This window comes from Equus caballus, chromosome 14 (genome assembly GCF_041296265.1).
Source record: "Equus caballus isolate H_3958 breed thoroughbred chromosome 14, TB-T2T, whole genome shotgun sequence".
Lineage (NCBI taxonomy): Eukaryota > Metazoa > Chordata > Mammalia > Perissodactyla > Equidae > Equus > Equus caballus.
The window spans coordinates 61,223,589-61,241,341 of record NC_091697.1 but is presented as its reverse complement, the minus strand read 5'-3'; positions in this window follow the sequence as shown (position 1 = coordinate 61,241,341).

Here is a 17,753-nt window from a genome sequence, read left to right as displayed (position 1 = left end):
GGTGGTTTTTAAAAAGAATGTGGATGAGCAGTGAGTGTATTTCCTGACTCACAGTCTTGCTTTTCTTATTACAGCCTGCAGTTGTCCTTAGAGTTGGAACTCATATTTGAATTACTGCCTATGGTTTCTATATACTCTGTATTAGTTTTCTATTGATGCCATAACAAACTACCACAAAGTTAGTGGCTTATAACAACACATGTTTATTATTTTAGAATTCTGTAGATTTAAAAGTCCTACACAGGACTCACTGGGCCAAAATCAAGGTTTCAGCAGGATTGTGTTCCTTACTAGAGAAGGAATGGGCTCTGCAGCAGGTCCAAGCTTGGGCCATATGATCCAGTAGTTCTTTTGTGGTGCTAGAGGTATCAGTACTGGGAAAAGAAGTTGTCTAGAGTTTATGGCAAGCCCCATTGGAAGAAGCTCGGTGAACACCTGTGGGGTCCTGGAGCATAGTCATGCCATCTACAGTGGAAACTATGTGTGTTTTGAGAAACAACCACTGGTATGGTAGTGGGCCTTGGTAGAAATGGAGCACCTGACTTTGTTGTTGTTAGTTCCACTGAGTATATTCTGACCCTTAGTGACCCTGCATGCAGCAGAGTAGAACCCTGCCTGGTCTTTTTGAGCCATCCTCTCACTTTCCAGTGCTGTATCAGACAATGCTCCGCTGCTATTCATAGAGTTTTCATGGTCAGTTACTTTTGAAGTGGTGGACAGTTCCTTTTTCCTAGTCTGTCTTAGTCTGGGAGCTCCGCCAAAATCTGTCCACCTTGGGTGACTCTGCTGATTTTTGAAATACTGGTGGCATAGATTTCAGCATGGCAGCAACACTTAGCCACCACAGTATGACAACCCACAGATGGATGCTGTGGTTCCCTGACCGGGAAAGAACCCAGCCTGTGGCGGTGAGAGCACCAAGTCTTCGTCACTAGAGCACCTGACTGTGGGACATTATGTGAGGACAGAGTTGGAACTGCCTACGGTGAGCGGGATCCTGTCAGACCCATCAACTCATTAGTTGGGCAGACCCATTAATAATTCACCATAATTTGAAAGGGATACATCTAGGATCAAGTGTAAGCAGCACCAGAGAGCATAAGCAAGCTGCATGAGAAGTAGCCCTAATGCCCATGGCACCACCACTGTTGTGCCAGAATCTCTCTCTCAGATCATGCCTAAGGGTGTTTGGGGACTGACTTAGTATATAGGTGTACAATGGATGGTGGCTGAATTACCACCTAACTCAGGGGTGACCTGAGACAGTGAAGGCTGTAGATAGAGAAAACTCTCCTAAGTAGAAGAGCTTCAGATTATGAATCTGGTCATCTACACTGTGTTAAAAGAATAGAGGCCTAAAATTAGAATATATAAAGATCAACTGGCAGTGATCAATGCTTTGGATGGTTAACAGGAGCCTGGAAGGAAAAGATTAGAAGCAAAAGAATAGACATATGAGAATGGGCATGAGTTGTGAATATTGTTGAATGTTAATACCCGCAAGAGAACATCCCTCACAAAAGAGGCAAGAATTAAAAATGACCTAGCCAGAAACATCAGCCTGCCTATCTCATTGGCCACTCTATTCTGCTCCAATGGGCACATGAATAAAGTGGCCTTGATGGTAGTGGTGGAGGCTCTCTATGTGCCCAATGGCATTTGCTCCTACTATCTGATCTACCTAAAGCCAATGTCAAAGGTCCAAACAGCCAAGAATAAAGACTAACATTGAACCCCCATTTTGGCACCATTCCTTGAGGAGACCAAGTGGTCAATTGGTGCCATGTTTGACTACATTTGACCCCTTTCATTCTGGAAGGGCCAGCAATTTCTTCTCCAAAGGATATGTAAATATTCTGAGCTTGGGTTTGCCTTTCCTACGCAGAGGGCCTCAGCACTACTACTTGAAGTTTTATGGAGCGATGGATCCACTGGAATAGGATCTCACACTATATTGCTTCAGACCAAGTGACCAACTTTGCGACAAAGAAGCTATTTACTTACCTGGGGCATACACCATCAGAGGCCATATAATCTTTTTAGAAGATTCGGCTAAAATGTTTCAATGAATTGCTAAAGGCCAAGCGTAGGCAATCATCAGTGTGTAGCTACAGAGGGCTGCAGCTTTTCCTCCCTGAACTTCAGCAGATGTTCAAAGGGAAGACTGAGGGGACTCCTGAGAACATTTCCTGGTAACGTCAACCGAGAAGGAGAAACAATAGCCAATGTCAGAAATCCCAACCAGACCCATCTGCCTAATCTCTCATAGAACATAGGCTTAATTTGCAGGGGAGAGAGCAAGAACATCTGTCATCTTTCTATGCTGGAAACCCATTTCAACTCGAAGAGAATAGGAAAAATAAAGCTATACCTGGGGGCAGGGTGGGAATATTTGCTAGGTCCAGCACTACAGGTAGAGTGGGATTAGGTCAATTGTGAAGGCCATGCTCCACAAGTTCAGAGAGGCTGCTAATTCTGAGGACCAGAGAATGCCCTTCCTCCTCTCTTCCCACCACTAAGATAACAAACACTGAATGAAAATAATAGTGGAATACAGCTGGGAGAACTGGAAGAGACGTTGAGAAGTACTCCTTGGTAAATTAGCCCACATCTAAACACGAGGTATCACTAAAGGAATACGAAAACTCGGGGGCACTGAGGGTGACCATACCAACAGCAAACTTCAAACCCAACCCAGCACTTCACTAGATTAACACAAACCCCTACACTAAAGGTGTAGAAGAAGGAAATATATGCTCATCTCCAAGCAAAAGACAAAGTCACCTCAGAATCTATTGTGCTATACAACATATCTGGCTTCCAACAAAAATTACAAGGTATTTGAAAAGTCAAGAATAAACACAGTCTGAAGATACAAAGTAATTTTCAGAAGTAGCCTCAGATATGACCCAGTTGCTGGAACTGACAGAGAATTTAAAATAACTATGAATAACATGTTAAAGGGTCTAATAGAAAAGTTAGACAACATATAAGAACAGATGGGAGATTTTAGCACAGAGCTGGAAACTATAGGAAAGAATCAAATTAAGTGGAATACTAGAAATCAAACACACTGCAACAGAGATAATGAAGTTTTCTATATCCTTCATTTTTCAGATCTCTGAAAATGAAATTCAGTTGTTTTTAGCTCCTTATTTTACACTTTACCAATTCCAGATCTCAGGTGGATTTGACTTATCAAGTGTTTTAAACCTACCTATATTTCTTTTGAATTGCTTGAGTAATAAAATGAATAAAAACAAGCAAATCCAATAGAAAGTTATTTTACTGACTCAGTGTGTTTAAGTATGTGTGTGTGTGTAAATGTATCTTTAAACTGATTTCATCAAATTTAATCAAAACAGCTGAATTAATTTCTGAATAATGTCACTAATTTTAAGTGGATGGGTTTGGGTGTAAAGAGGGGAAATGGCTTTTTGCCTGAAACTAAAAATGATACTTAATCTAGAAATTTCTGTATATCAGACAAGCATGCAACTCTTTAGACAACAACAATTTTCTATTTTAGCTTAGACTAAACTTCCCAAGGAATTCCATTAAATTGAATTGTGCTGTGGAAACATAACACTCTGTGTGATATAAAACAGCCCCCAACAATTTACTAAATTGCTTTTTCATTAAGCTGTATTTTTAAAAATATAAATGATCTGTTTAAGCATTTCTCCTCAGCATAATACACATAAGATAAGATCAAGAAAATCTTGAATGACAAGCTAATTAGTGTTCTGTTGAATAGTGATATTAAAAAAATAGTAATCGTACTTGTAAATTCTACCCACAGGTACTGCTGTTAATAGTTCTATTTCTTATTTGTTAAGTACTGACAGTGAGCAGACACAGCCCCCGCCCTGGGGGCTTATAATAGAGCCAACACAGCCAAGGAAATCTGAACAAACTATGCCTGTTAGTGTGAGGCTTTGGGACTTACATCCATCTATAAATTTCTCTTTCTTTTCTCTTCATTTCTCCCCCTTTATTTAAAACACAGTATATAAAGTAAATACATTACTGTAGTTTTTTTCAGATTTCTCACTGGTAGTTTACATTAAACAATGTTAGTTTGTAATATAGAAAGACCTTTAATATTGTTTAAGTAGAGATCACTGAAAGTTCATGACAGCTTTTCACAGAGAACTTGAGATTAAATCCATAATATCTGTAACATAATAAAAATATTTTAAGTACTCAAATTATCTTTTCTCATGTCCAGAGAAGGGGGCGCTACTTTAGTTGGATAACAAAATGAAGGAAATAAGACCCGTTAGCTACACACTCCTGATTCACAGCTGTTTGATGTCATTGTTCTACCTAACAGTTTTTCTATATTGTATCTGAGGCTTTACAAGTGGATTTTGTTCTAAAGCAAGGTTTCCTTAAGAAATTTTTCAAAAAGCCTTAGAAGCAACGTCAAATATATATATATATATATATATATATATATATATATATATATGAAGTAAATCTTTTAGTTAAGCTTGTAAATATAGTGTAGAATTACACATTGAACATTTGGAAATCATGAGTTTAATGTGTTATAAATTAACTATTTAGATCAATAGAAATACATTGTTGTCTTCCTAGAAGAGAACACCATCATTTTTCACAAAGTATTTTGAAACAAAAATCAAGATCTAGCACATATATATAAGTTTCTGAGATGGAAAACCAGTTTATAATCTATCTTGAATTTTTATAAGAGTTTATTTATCCTGAGATAACATTTGAAAGGCTTTCCAGAAACAAGAAGACATAGGTTTCTGGTTCTAATTTAAATAGTCATATGATATGTGACCTTAATGTAGTAAGAGGTATTCCGGCCAGGGTAGTTTCTTCTATGGATCAAGTGTATTTTTGTTAAATTGTAAAAATTTAAAACAAATGTCTCCCAAGCTGAAAAAAAACCTCAAGGGCATCATCAGTCATAGGTTTAAAACACATGCCCAAATAATTAACAGCTAAATCACAGTAGAAAAAAATAAGAGCTTTTCTTGAACAATTTGTGGTATTATTTAAAGTTTTCTCTTAGAAGGCAATTGTTCTAGAATGACTGATTTTCTCTTTGCACTTTCACTCAATAAACATTAATGAGTCAATTACATAAAAGTAAAATTAAAGCAAAACAGAGAAGCATTGAACATTCTGAATTGTGATTTTTTTCTTTTAAAAATTCTCTAGTGGAGTTTTTTAAAGTTAAAGCGAATTAAATGATACAATAGAAAATGTTATGAAAAGTTTCTCTCTGTAATTATCTCTATTCCACCTAACACACATTCACGTTCCTTTGACGTGTTTTAACAGTTTGTTGGACACAATGCCATTCCTTTATGCATATTCATACAAATATATACACCCACTAGATCTCAGAGGAAATACTATGTACAGTACATTATGACTGACTTTACTAAAAACTTTTTTTTTTTTTGGTGAGGAAGATTCACTCTGAGCTAACATCTGTTGCCAATCTTCCTCTTTTTTTGCCTGAGGAGGATTAGCCCTGATCTAACATCTGTGCCAACTGTCTGTATTTTTTGTATGTGGGTCGCTGCCACTACATGGCTTGACAAGTGGTCTATGTCCATGCTTGGGATCCAAACTGGTGAACCCAGGCCACCACACCATGAGGCCAGCCCCTAAAAATTTTATAATATAATGTATACCTTTTTCTATATTAGTAGAAAAAGGCTAATGCTTTTTCAAAGTAATTGAGAATTTTCCATAGCAAAGCATGCTGTAAATTATTCAATCATTTGCATAATGACGGACAATGAGGCTTTCCTCCAGTTTAGTGTTATTACAAACAGTGGTGCCATAAACATCCTTGTATGACATCCTTAGGTGCCTGGACTTCTGTCTCTCCAAGATAGATTTCTTCAAGTGGGATTGCTAGATCAACAAAACGTACTATTTTAAATTTTGTTAAAGATGGCCAATTTCGTTTCCATAGAGGACTCAGCACACACTCTCAGAAGCAAAGAAAGACTGTTCCCAACTTTCACACTTCATCTGCACTGACTCTTACCACTCTTTTAATTCGGGCGCTGGGGGCTAAAAAAAATCAAAACAGGATATTTTTGTAATAATCTGCATTACTCTCTCTAGTGGTGAAATGGAGCATCTTTTCGTATGAATGTTTCCCATTTGCCTTTCTTTTTCTCTCGTTATTCTGTTCTTTACCCATTTTTCTTTCTGACTACTGGTCTTCTTTTAAAATTAATTTATTGGAGCTCATTTTCTATTAGAGACATTAACCATTTGTCCTATGTTGTTTTTTTGGTTATTTTTAATATTATATTTTATAATATGCACAGTTTTTAAAAAATGAAGTGTCTTTTTTTATTATGACTTTTAGCCTTTCTATATTGTTTCAAAGATTATTAAACTATTCCCCTATATTGTAATGATTTTTTTGCCACTGGAATATTAGAGAATCAGCAGTAGTAGAGGTTGGATCAACATTAGTGAAGGGGAGTAGAGGCTGTGAGTTTATGAATAGCTTCCATACGTGCCACCGATGCTTTTCAGTTATACCCTCATTGATCAATGACGAGTACGTGGAGAAAAAGTCCGGTTGATCAGGGAGGGCTGTTTTGTATAATCCAGGAATGAGCCCCTCTCTCACAGAGCGGGGCTTTGAGGAGCATTCACGTGGGACAAAAATATCTTCCACTCTGGGAAGTTCTTGAACTTCCACTTCAAGAAGTTCATACACATAATTCTTATACAGACTTCTTTCTCACCAATCCTTTAATCAGATTCCATCCCAGTTTCTTACAACCTTGGCAAACCATTTACCACCGTTCATTAATCAGTATAGAAACTTAGTTCATGCCATGCCTCTTTCCAGCCGGGTGGACAAAAAAGATGTACTGCTTGAAATTCAGCCCACTGTCCTTCAGGACAACTCCAGAGTGGGGCTGCAACTTTGCAACAGTCCACTTGTGGTTGATGCCAGCAAATTACACAGAGCAACCTATGAACCAAGCCTGAATTTATTCCTCTTTTGTTGTCAACTTGTCTTAGAGAAGTTCCCATGAAACAATAGATAAGGTTTGTGGGAGGGACTTCAATGAGATAAGAGTAAGCATGCTCATATTTTCAGAGAATGGTTTATGAAAAATGAGGCCTTCGGCACCTGCTAGATGTAGTCCTGTATATGCAATTCTCTTCGGCGTGATAGAGTTTCTGGACAAGTTTAGCTAGTTTCCTTTCTCCCTCCTTCTCTCCCTTTTTTCCTTTCTTCCTTCTTTCTACGCTTCCTTTTTCCTTTCCTCCATCTATCAGCAAATATTTACTAAACAACTATTATATACCAGGTGTCATTCCAGAGTCTGGGGAATAGTGGTGAGCAAGACAGACCAGTCCCTTCCTTCATGGTGTTAATATTCTAGTAGAACAGAATAGCACTTGATTCGTGATGGGCAGCTCAGTTTGCCTGGTTGTCAGCTATTCCATAGTCAGGTCTTCAGTCTCAGTCATATCCTAGTAGAAAGCCAAAAGCTTTTTTTAAAGAAGGGAATAGTTATTTGCAGAACGGGGCATGGCAATGCTCCAGAATTTTTAGGGCCTCCATTTTGACTTTCTAATTGTGTCTTGCCGCCGCCCCATACAGGGATGAGATAATGCACCCATGCTGACGCCTCTCTTAATTCCCTGGGTCTATAAGGTAGAGAGGCAGAGCTATTTTCACCCCAATAAGATCACTGGAAAAACTTTGGTTGCATTGAATCATACTCAAAGTATGTCATCCTTTGGATCAACTAAATAAGTAGATTGGAAAGGCTCACTCAAATGAGGTGTATGTTTTCTCTAAAATCCAAAGAACCCATAAAATGTTTTTCTTACTGGTTGGGGTGCAAGTAACAGCAAAATATTTCTTTACTTTGAAAGGGAGATTCTTACATGGCCCAAATCACTGGACTCCCAGAAACTTCACTGAGGGTAGGCCCTTAATTTCCCACTCATTAGTATACACGCTTTCCATCCAGACTGGCTACATCATACTCTCTGTTGTATCAGCATCATTATTAATTTAAGGGGCACTCATTATATCCCTTGAGGGAACAGAAACTTTAATGTTCTTGTGGACTAAATTATGGAAAGCATTAGAGAATAGACATAAAATCCAGGAGATCATACTCTGATCTCTTGCAGGTAAAAACAAATTGTATCCATTGCTGTATATTTATAGGGATAAAGGAAAAAATGTTACCAAATCAATAGCTGCCTATTAATTGTCAGGGACTGTATTTATTTGCCCAAGTAAAAAGACCACATCTAGAATAGCAGCCAAAATCAACTAAATATACAACTATGATTTATTATTCTCCAGGGTCTATCTGTCATCTGCACAGGTGAGTTAAATAGGAATATGAAAAAAAAGTTACCATCTTTGCATCTTCTAAGTCTTTGATAGAGGCACTAATATCTGTAGTTTCACGGTAATTCAGGATTACTTTGATTTATAATTTTGGTTTGGAGGGGGTAGTTCTAGGGTTTCCATTTGGTGTCTTATTGCACTAGGCCTTACCCTATGTACCTGGAAGCCCATGTGGGAGATCTGCCAATTCTCAGTATTTCCATTCCTAGAACATATTCAGCAAGTGGAGAAAAAACACAGCATTGTGACAGAGATTGCTAGATTTTCACTGAAATCTGCTTCCTCTTTTCCCTTGATAAAATGTGAGGCTATGTTTCCTATCCTCCCTTGCTTATAGAGATAATCTTATAATTAGATTTTTCCAAAAGAATGTGAACAGGCATGATGTGTGCCACTTCTAAGATTTTTTTTGAGACATGCCTGCCTCTTCATATGCCTTCCCCTTCCATAGGCTGGGTGCAGACAACAAGGTTATGGGACATGGAAGAGCCCTAAGGAAGGAGCCTGGGTCCTAAAGTATAAGCAACATCTGCCTGGACTGTTACCTAAGTGAGAAATATATTTCTATTGGGTTACAGCGATTATATATTTGGGAGTATATTTGTTACCATGGTCTTATAAATACAGTGTGGATTCAGGATTTCACTGGGCCTATCATAAGCAGACTCAGATCAAAAGTCATTTATGACTTTCAGAAGCCCCTACTCTGACATGTAAGTTGCAATGGATGTTGGGTCCTCAGGTATTAGTGTTTTCTCAGAGCTGGTGTTCAACAATAGCACTCAAAAGATCTGGGCATATTCTATTCCTCAAAGCAAAATGATATTAGTAACAGTGACAGGTTCTTTTCTGGCAGGCAAGAAGGAGATGGACTTATAGACAATGTTATCACCAGGTCTTCTCAGGGGCGTCCAAGCATTCCTTCATTCAAGGGACTGAGGGCTGTGTACTGAGCCAGGTCCAGGAATTTGGTAATAAGACCATGATCCTCTATTGTAATGGATCCTCAGACATAGAGGATATTTTTATTTGTTAGCTTGTTCTATTTTGTTTTTACACTTTTTAAACACAGAACAACCTATCCATTTCACTCCTAATAATCTTATGATGTATTAGCAACCACCAAAATCTCTACTGGTCAGGCTCTTTAGATCATATTGCCAGTAACCAGAGTCTTGCCCCTAAGGTTAAGTGCCACTAGGTCACCCAAGGTCCTAGTTGCCCCATTAGAGTCAGGGAGACCATTTCAACTGCATCCCACAATGGTATTTGCAGCTTCCAAGAAAAGCCCACCAACGTATTTTTAAAGATGGTGATAGGCCCCTTATCAATTTATTTCTCAAGGCCTTGAAAAAAGGAACAACTTCTAGACCTTCCAAGGAGACATACATTTCACTTGATCAATTGCTTCCAGCACTCCAATCTTCTGGGCTTTGGATTTCTTCCCAGCAAACCAAGGAAGTTATGAAACAAATAGAAGTTAGAGATTCTTTTAGTCCACTGATAGAAAGCCCCTGGATTTCAGCACACACATGCCTTGAAGTAAGAGTTTTGGAATTTGAGCCTCTTATTGGTTTTGCATAGGACCATTAGATGCAGGTACCCCACCTTGCCCCATGTTTCTTAAATTCTATACAGCAAGCTCTCGGTTGCAGAAAATTCTGCACTCAGTGTGCATTTCATTCCAGTAGCCCAGAGACAATAATTTAAAGGTAAACTTTGTCACTGTGTGTCATGGACTGACAGATTCCTACTGATGAATACTAACAGAATGTTCATTGCCTCCAACCCCAACTATGCACGACTCCCTAGATTTTTCTGAGGTCCTTTTGACTGCAACCTGTTCCGTGACAACAATTTGTTAAAGTCATGGATTTTGCTTGTAGCAACAGAATTGGATTGTGGTTAGCCTTAGCAGAAAAGAATTTCATACAATTATGTCATTGTGTAGCTTAAAGAATTGATGGGAAGGCTAGAAAACCAAGCTTTGAAAGGAGACAGAAACCCCAGGAAGCTGAGCAGCTATCATTATAGCCAAGGCCCAATCACTGGAATAGCTGGTTAGGATGCTTGTGCAGCTGGCTAAGGACACTGAACAAACTACCAGCACTATCACCACCACAGCTACTGGCCACTGCTGATGAAGGGAATTGCAGATTGCTTCTCTTTCCTTTGTGCTGCTTGTTCCAGACCTGCCAGCTATGAACATTCAATTAGCTAAGCCTAGGTCATGAGTCTGCACCCTAGTGGGTAAGAAGAAAGAGAACTGGACCTTTAGTGGGAATCAATACCCTTCCATCCCAGCATGATTCTTAACTGGGGGATTCCCATGACACATGAAGTGAGGTCAAATGATAGGCGGCCAAAACCTCAGCAAAGTAAATGTCCATAACACCCCACTAATACAAAATTCTACTTTTATTTCATGCCAGTGGTTACTTTCCCATCACTAGTCAACAGAGTATTTTGCAAACTTTTTTTTGCCAATAGAGTCCTTTTTGTCTGAGAATAATTCTGAAAATCTGTTTTGGTACATGCATTTTTAATACTTAGGATAATCATAGAACTGTAGACATTACCAGCATAGCTTCATCTCATCTGAGTCCTTCTCCCATCACTGGCAGGATCACATATAGATGACACTATCTTTGATTTCCTTCATTCAATTATTCAGTACACATTTTTTGAGTATTTAGGAGACTGGGGCGTTTCCTCTAAGATGCAGCACTGCAAATGATGTTGGAATTAAGCACGCTGCTGAGGAAGAAAGGATACTAACTTATCTAACACAAGATACTTAAGGATTTCTGTTAGATATAGTGGTTTTAGTCTTCAGATAATGATCATTACAGTGATGATCATTGCTACTTAGTAGGATGCTGCTCCAAAGAAAGCAATGGAAAAGTCCAAGGAGGAAGCTTTTGGTCCTGGATCAATATTTTTTATCTTGGTATTGGAATCCCAACATGCATGTGTAAAAAGTAAACTTTCAGGGGCCGGCCCCGTGGCCGAGTGATTAAGTTCACACGCTCCACTTCACTGGCCCAGGATTTCGCCAGTTCGGATCCTGGGTGTGGACATGGCACTGCTCATCAAGCCATGCTGAGGCAGCGTCCCACATAGCACAACCAGAGGGACCTACAACTAAAATATACCATTGTGTACTGGGGAGTTTTGGGAAAAACAAGGAGAAGAAGAAGGAGAAGGAGAAGAAAAGATTGGCATCAGATCTTAGCTCAGGTGCCAATGTTTTTTTTAAAAAGCAAACTTTTAGTGACAAAGAAACTTTCTACATAAGTGGTATATGAAAAGGCCTAAAGAATGGTTTTTTATTATTCATAAAGCTGAAGAACTTTATTATAACATACTTTACTGTTTTGAGGATTGAGTATTCTCATTTTTAGATTTTAATCTTGGCCTCTTTTACTACTGAGAAAACTTAGAATACTTATTTAGGTAAAACCAATTCCTGTATTGAGTTTTATATGTAATCCAAACAAACCTGGATCACCTCATGCCCCGTGTTGCACTCAGAAATAAAATGCAAGTCCACATCACCCCTCCCTGCAAAAAAAATAGCAATAAATGTTTATATGCTTTAAGATGCTGAAAAGTTTATATAACACATAACAGAACTTTGTAATAATCTTCTCATTTATCAATCTTTCCAAAGCCCATTCATTACAGCATAGAACTTGCCACTACAGCATTTTGTCTCACTTTCTCCAAAAGTTCAACGAAAATTTCAAAACTCAGTTTTCACAGGATTTTTTCTTTTTTTTAAAGATTTTCTTTTTTTTCCTTTTTCTCCCCAAAGCCCCCCAGTACATAGTTGTACATTCTTCGTTGTGGGTCCTTCTAGTTGTGGCATGTGGGACGCTGCCTCAGCGTGGTTTGATGAGCAGTGCCACGTCCGCGCCCAGGATTCGAACCAACGAAATACTGGGCCGCCTGCAGCGGAGCGCATAAACTTAACCACTCGGCCACGGGGCCAGCCCCACAGGATTTTTTCTTTTGCATTACCTCTTCTTTCCTTCTCAGATATCTTATTTCTTCTAATAAAATAGCTCTTTGAACTACATGGGTTTGAAAGACCAGCTTTTACCATATTAACTAACTGCTTGGCCCATGTGCTGAGCAGGGGGAGTTTAGCACGTCTCTTAGAAGGCAGGAGAGAGGGAAGGATATGTATTTTTATATATTTTAATTTTACCTGTCCTGTAGCATTATGCTCACATTTGTCAATATGTTCTTATTTTATAATAGTCTGGAAGGCAAAAAACTAACAGTAATTATTTCTAGGGACTAGAATTGTGGGATAGTTGGAGGGATTTGGGCAAAATCAGATATTGAACAGACAATTACAAATAAATACTGGGTCAAGAAAGACTATGAGTAGAAAATCAGGTACTATTATGGTGTTGAGCACTGAGACCTAACTTGGTACTTATGATGCTTGGGGAAGAGAAGAGGAGGGGTGTGTGAATAATAAGTAAGAGTTACCTAAGCTATTGCACAGGGTGGGCGGGGACGTGTTTAGGGCAGAGGGAACAGCACGTATAGTCCCGAGGCTGGAGAAATCATAGTATGTTTTAAGAATTGAGAGAGATCCAAAAAAGGAGGATAGGATGTGATGGTGCTGAAGATAGAAAAGGACTCAGATTACACAGGGCCTTTACGTTATGTTAAGGAGATTGAATTTTGTTCTATGAACACCAGAAAGCCACTGAAGAATTTTAATCAGAGGATATTATTTTCATTTGAGATGACCACCATCTACAGAGTAAACAGTGGTGGTGGAGTCAAAGAGAACACAAGAGATGGATGAGTTGGGTGTTATAATGTTTCCAATGAGAGACAATTGCATCAGGTTAGGGCTAGAAGCGCTAGAGAGAGTAAATGAATTTAGGAGCTGTTTAAAAGAAAAAAAATGCCGTTCCCTAATGACTGATAGGATGTTGGTGATAAAAATGATAAATTAGTCAAGGATGACTTCCTGGGCTCGTGGTTTGAGCATCTGGCTGGGATGGATGGTCGTAGCTCCTACTTACCTGGGGAATTCTGGAGGAGGATCCCTATTTTCTATACATATATTCATTGATGTCTAAAATTGAAGCATTGAGAATGTCACATATTCATCTTAAGACTTTCCTTAAGTAGGTTTATTGAGATATAATTTACATACAATAAATTTCATCAATGTTAAGTGCACAATTTGAATGAAGTTTGAAAAATACAGTCCTGTAACCAGTACTGTAATAATATAGAACATTTCCATTACCCAGGAAACTTCCCTCATACCTTTTTGCCCTCTGTGCCCCTAGGCCAGCCCCAGCTCCTAGCACTGATCTGCTTTCTATCACATTAGTTTTGCCTTTTCTAGATTTGCATATAAATGGAAGCATTATTCACTTAGAATAGTACTTTTGAGCTTCATCCACATTATTACACGTATCAGTAGCTTGTTTCCTTTTATTGCAAGTGAAAATCCACTATAAGGATATAGTAAAATACGTTTATTCATTCACCAGTTGATGGACATATGAGTTGTTCCCAGTTTTGGGCTATTATGAAAAAAGCTAGTATGAAAATTCCAGTAGTCTTTTGTAGCTACACCTACCCATTTCTGTTGGTAAATATCTAGGAATTTGATTGCTGGGTTGTATGATAAATGTATGTTTAAGAAACATAAGAAGCTCTCAAAATTTTTCCAAAAGTGATTATACCATTTTGCATTCACATTAGTAATGCATGAAAGTTCCAGTTGTTCCACATCCTAGCAAACATTTGGTGTTGTAGATATATTAAATTTTCTCCATTCTAATAGGTGTGTACCATTATCTATTTGTCATTTTAATTTGCACTTAATGTTTATTTCTATAGTTACTATTGATGTTAAATATCCATATATAAAAAGATGAACCTTTACCTATCTCACTTCATCTACCAAAATTAGGTCAAAATGGATGAAAACCTAAGTGTAAGAGGAAAACCTTTAAAACTTCTAGAAAAAAAATGTAAGGGAAAAAGATTTGTTCTTAAGTTATGCAAAAATTTCTTAGACAGGAAACCAAAATGACATATTAATAAATTAGACTTTATCAAAATTAAAAATGTTTGCTCTTCAAAAGACATTGTTTATTAAGTAAAAAGGCAAGCCAAAGACTAGAAGAAAATATTTACACAATATATATCTGCTAAAGGATTCTCTCTTTCTCTTCCGGTTTGCATAGGTTTTGATGAGAAATCTGCTGTCATTCTTATCTTTGTTTCTCTACATAATGTATCTTTTTTCCTTTGTCTGCTTTTGAAATTTTCTATTTCTCTTTCGTTTTGAGCAATTTGATTAAGATATGTGTTGGCATAGCTTGCATTACATATGCTCTGCTTGCACATATGCATTTGTAGTTTTCATCAAATTTGAACAATTTTCTGTCTTATTTCTTCACATAGTTTCTCTTCCCCCTTCCATTTCTTCTCTCCTTTTAGGACTTCAATTACTCATATGTTGGGTCACCTGTTTTTATTCCACAGCTCACCAAAGTTCAAGTCATTTCTTCTCTTTTTTTTTTTTCTCTCTGTGCTTCACTTGGGATAGTTTCTATTGCTGTCTTCAAGTTCACTAAACATTTTTTTCTGAATTTTCTAATCTGCTTTCGATTCTACCCAGTGTGTTTTTCATTTGAAATACTGTATTTCTCCTCTCTAGAATTTCCAGTTGGTCTTTTTCATGTCTCTCCTCATCAGGTTCATGTTTTCCTCTATTTTCTTGTAAAGTAACAGCATACCTACAATAACTGTTTCAATGGTTTTGTTGGATCATTCTATTACTTCTGTCATGTTTGGATCTATTTTTATTAGTTGACTTTTTTCTTGCTTGTTATGGGTAATGTTTTTATGCTTTTTGCATGCCTGAAATTTTTTTGGATGCCAGAGAGTGAGAGTTTTACATCCTTGCTGTTTATTATTATTATCATTCTTTTAAATACAATGGACTTTGTTCTAGTAGGCAATTAAGTTACTTGGAATCAGATGGATCATTTGGAAACTTATTTTTAAGCTTTGTTTGAATGGGCTCAAATCAATTTTAATTTTAGGGCTAATTTAGCCTTACTACTCAGGAGATAATTTTCTAAGAGCACTGTCAAATGTCCCTTGCATTATGAGGCCCTTCTACTCTAGCGGGGGAACACACAGCACTTGAAGTATTATTTGGCCTAATGCTTTCTGCCTTTTCCCCCAAGACTGTGGGTAGTTTCTTCACATGCATGCACAAATCAGAACACAGACAATTGCTTCAAAGTTCACTCAGCAAACATTCAGAGTTCTTTCTCTCTGTGGTAGTTTTAGGAATATGTCCACAAATTCTTGATATTCCTCCCATCAAATGGTGGAATTTTTTCTCTTCTCTTTGAATATCAGTGGGACTTAGTGACCTAGGTCTGACAAACGGATTATGGCAGAAGTGATGGGATATCACATATGTGGTTATCAATATGTGGCTTCCTTCTTGGGTGCACTCTCTTGCTCGCTCTTGGATAGCTGCTCCAAGGGAAGCCAGAACCTTCAGGCCCAGTCAAGTCATCAGTGACTGTAGCCTGTAGCTCTGGCCAACAACTTAGTTGCAACTTTATGAGACATCTTGAGCCAGAACTACTCAGATAAGCTCTTCCTGGATTCTTAACACCAAGAGACTATGTGAGAAAATAAATGTTTATTGTTTTAAGATGTTAAGTTTTGGGATAATTTCTTATTTAGCGATAAATAACTAATACATATTTTGGTCCATTGAAGTAGGTGTTGCTGTAACAACAACTTAAATTATGAGAGTGGCTTTGGAGCTGAGCAGTTTGTGTTGAGGAGGGTATTGGTGAAAGCCTAACGGCCTTGAAGAAGCTTTACTTTAGGTTTTATTTTGAAATAATTTTGTAGTCAAATAATTTGTAAATATAATACATATATTTCCTATGCATCCTTCATCCAGTTTTCATCAATGATAACGTCTTATATAACCTCAGTACATTATCAAAATCAGGAAATTGACATTGGTACAATATTAAGTAAACTATAGATCTTACTTGGATTTCACCAGTTGTGCGTGTGTCTGTGTATAGTTCCATGCAATACTTATCATGTATGGATTTGTGTAACCACAAGCAAGATTAAGATACAGAACTGTTCCATTATCAAAATGAACTCCCTTTTGCCAATTATTTATAGATATACATTCCTTGAAAACCTAATTCCTGACAGCTACTATGTTCTCATCACTATAATTTTGTCATTTCAAGAATAATATGTAAGTGGAATCATATAGCATGTAACCTTTTGAAACTGACTTTTTCATTCAGCATAATACCTTTGAGATCCATTTGATAGTTCATTTAAGATATGTGAGTTCCAGTTGATTCCACATCCTTGTCAGCACTTGGAATTGTATTTTGTTTTTTAGCCATTCTAATAGGCATGTAGTGGTATTTAATTATGGTTTTAATATGCATTTCTCTATCAACTAATGATGTTTAGTATTTTTTTACGTGTGTATTACTTCTGTGTATGCCTGTTTTTCAAGTCTTTTGCCAATTTTCTAGTTGGATTGTTTGTTATCTTAGTACTGAGTTCAAAGGTTGTTTTTTAATATTCTGAATATAAATCCTGTGTCAGATATGCGGTTTTCAAATATTTTCTCTGAGTCTGTGGCCCATTTTTACATTAACTTAACAGGGTCTTTTTCAGAGAAAAAGTTTTTAATTTTGAAGTTCAGTCTACCATTTTATTTTTTTATGGATTTATTTTTATGTTTTAAGTTATTACTATTATTATTTTATGTATTATGCTTTGGTGTCATGTTTAAGAACTCTTTGTTTAAACTTAAGTCATGAATACCAAAGATTTTGTTCCATATTTTCTTCTACAAATTTTGTCTTTTATAGTTTCACATTTTATATTTAGACTTATAATCTATTTTGAGTTAATTTTTGTATAAGAGATGGGATTCAACTTGAAGTCCCTCCCTTTTTTTGTCTTTGATGTTCAGTTGTTCCAACCCCATTTATTAAAGACTATCCTTTCTCCATTGAATTGATTTTGCACCTTTGTCAAAAATCAGTTGATTTTACGTGTGTGAAAATATTTCTTGACTCTCTGTTCCATTGATCTATGGAACCACAATCTCTTGGTTGTTGTAGCTATAGAGTAAACTTTAATATTAGGTGGTTTTGGGTCCTCAGATGCCTTTGTCAATTTCCATCTACTCTTTTAGTTCCTTTATGTTTCCATATATATTTAAACATGTTTGTCTATATCTAGACAATAATCCTGCTGTGATGTTGATAGGAATTGCTATAAACAAAAA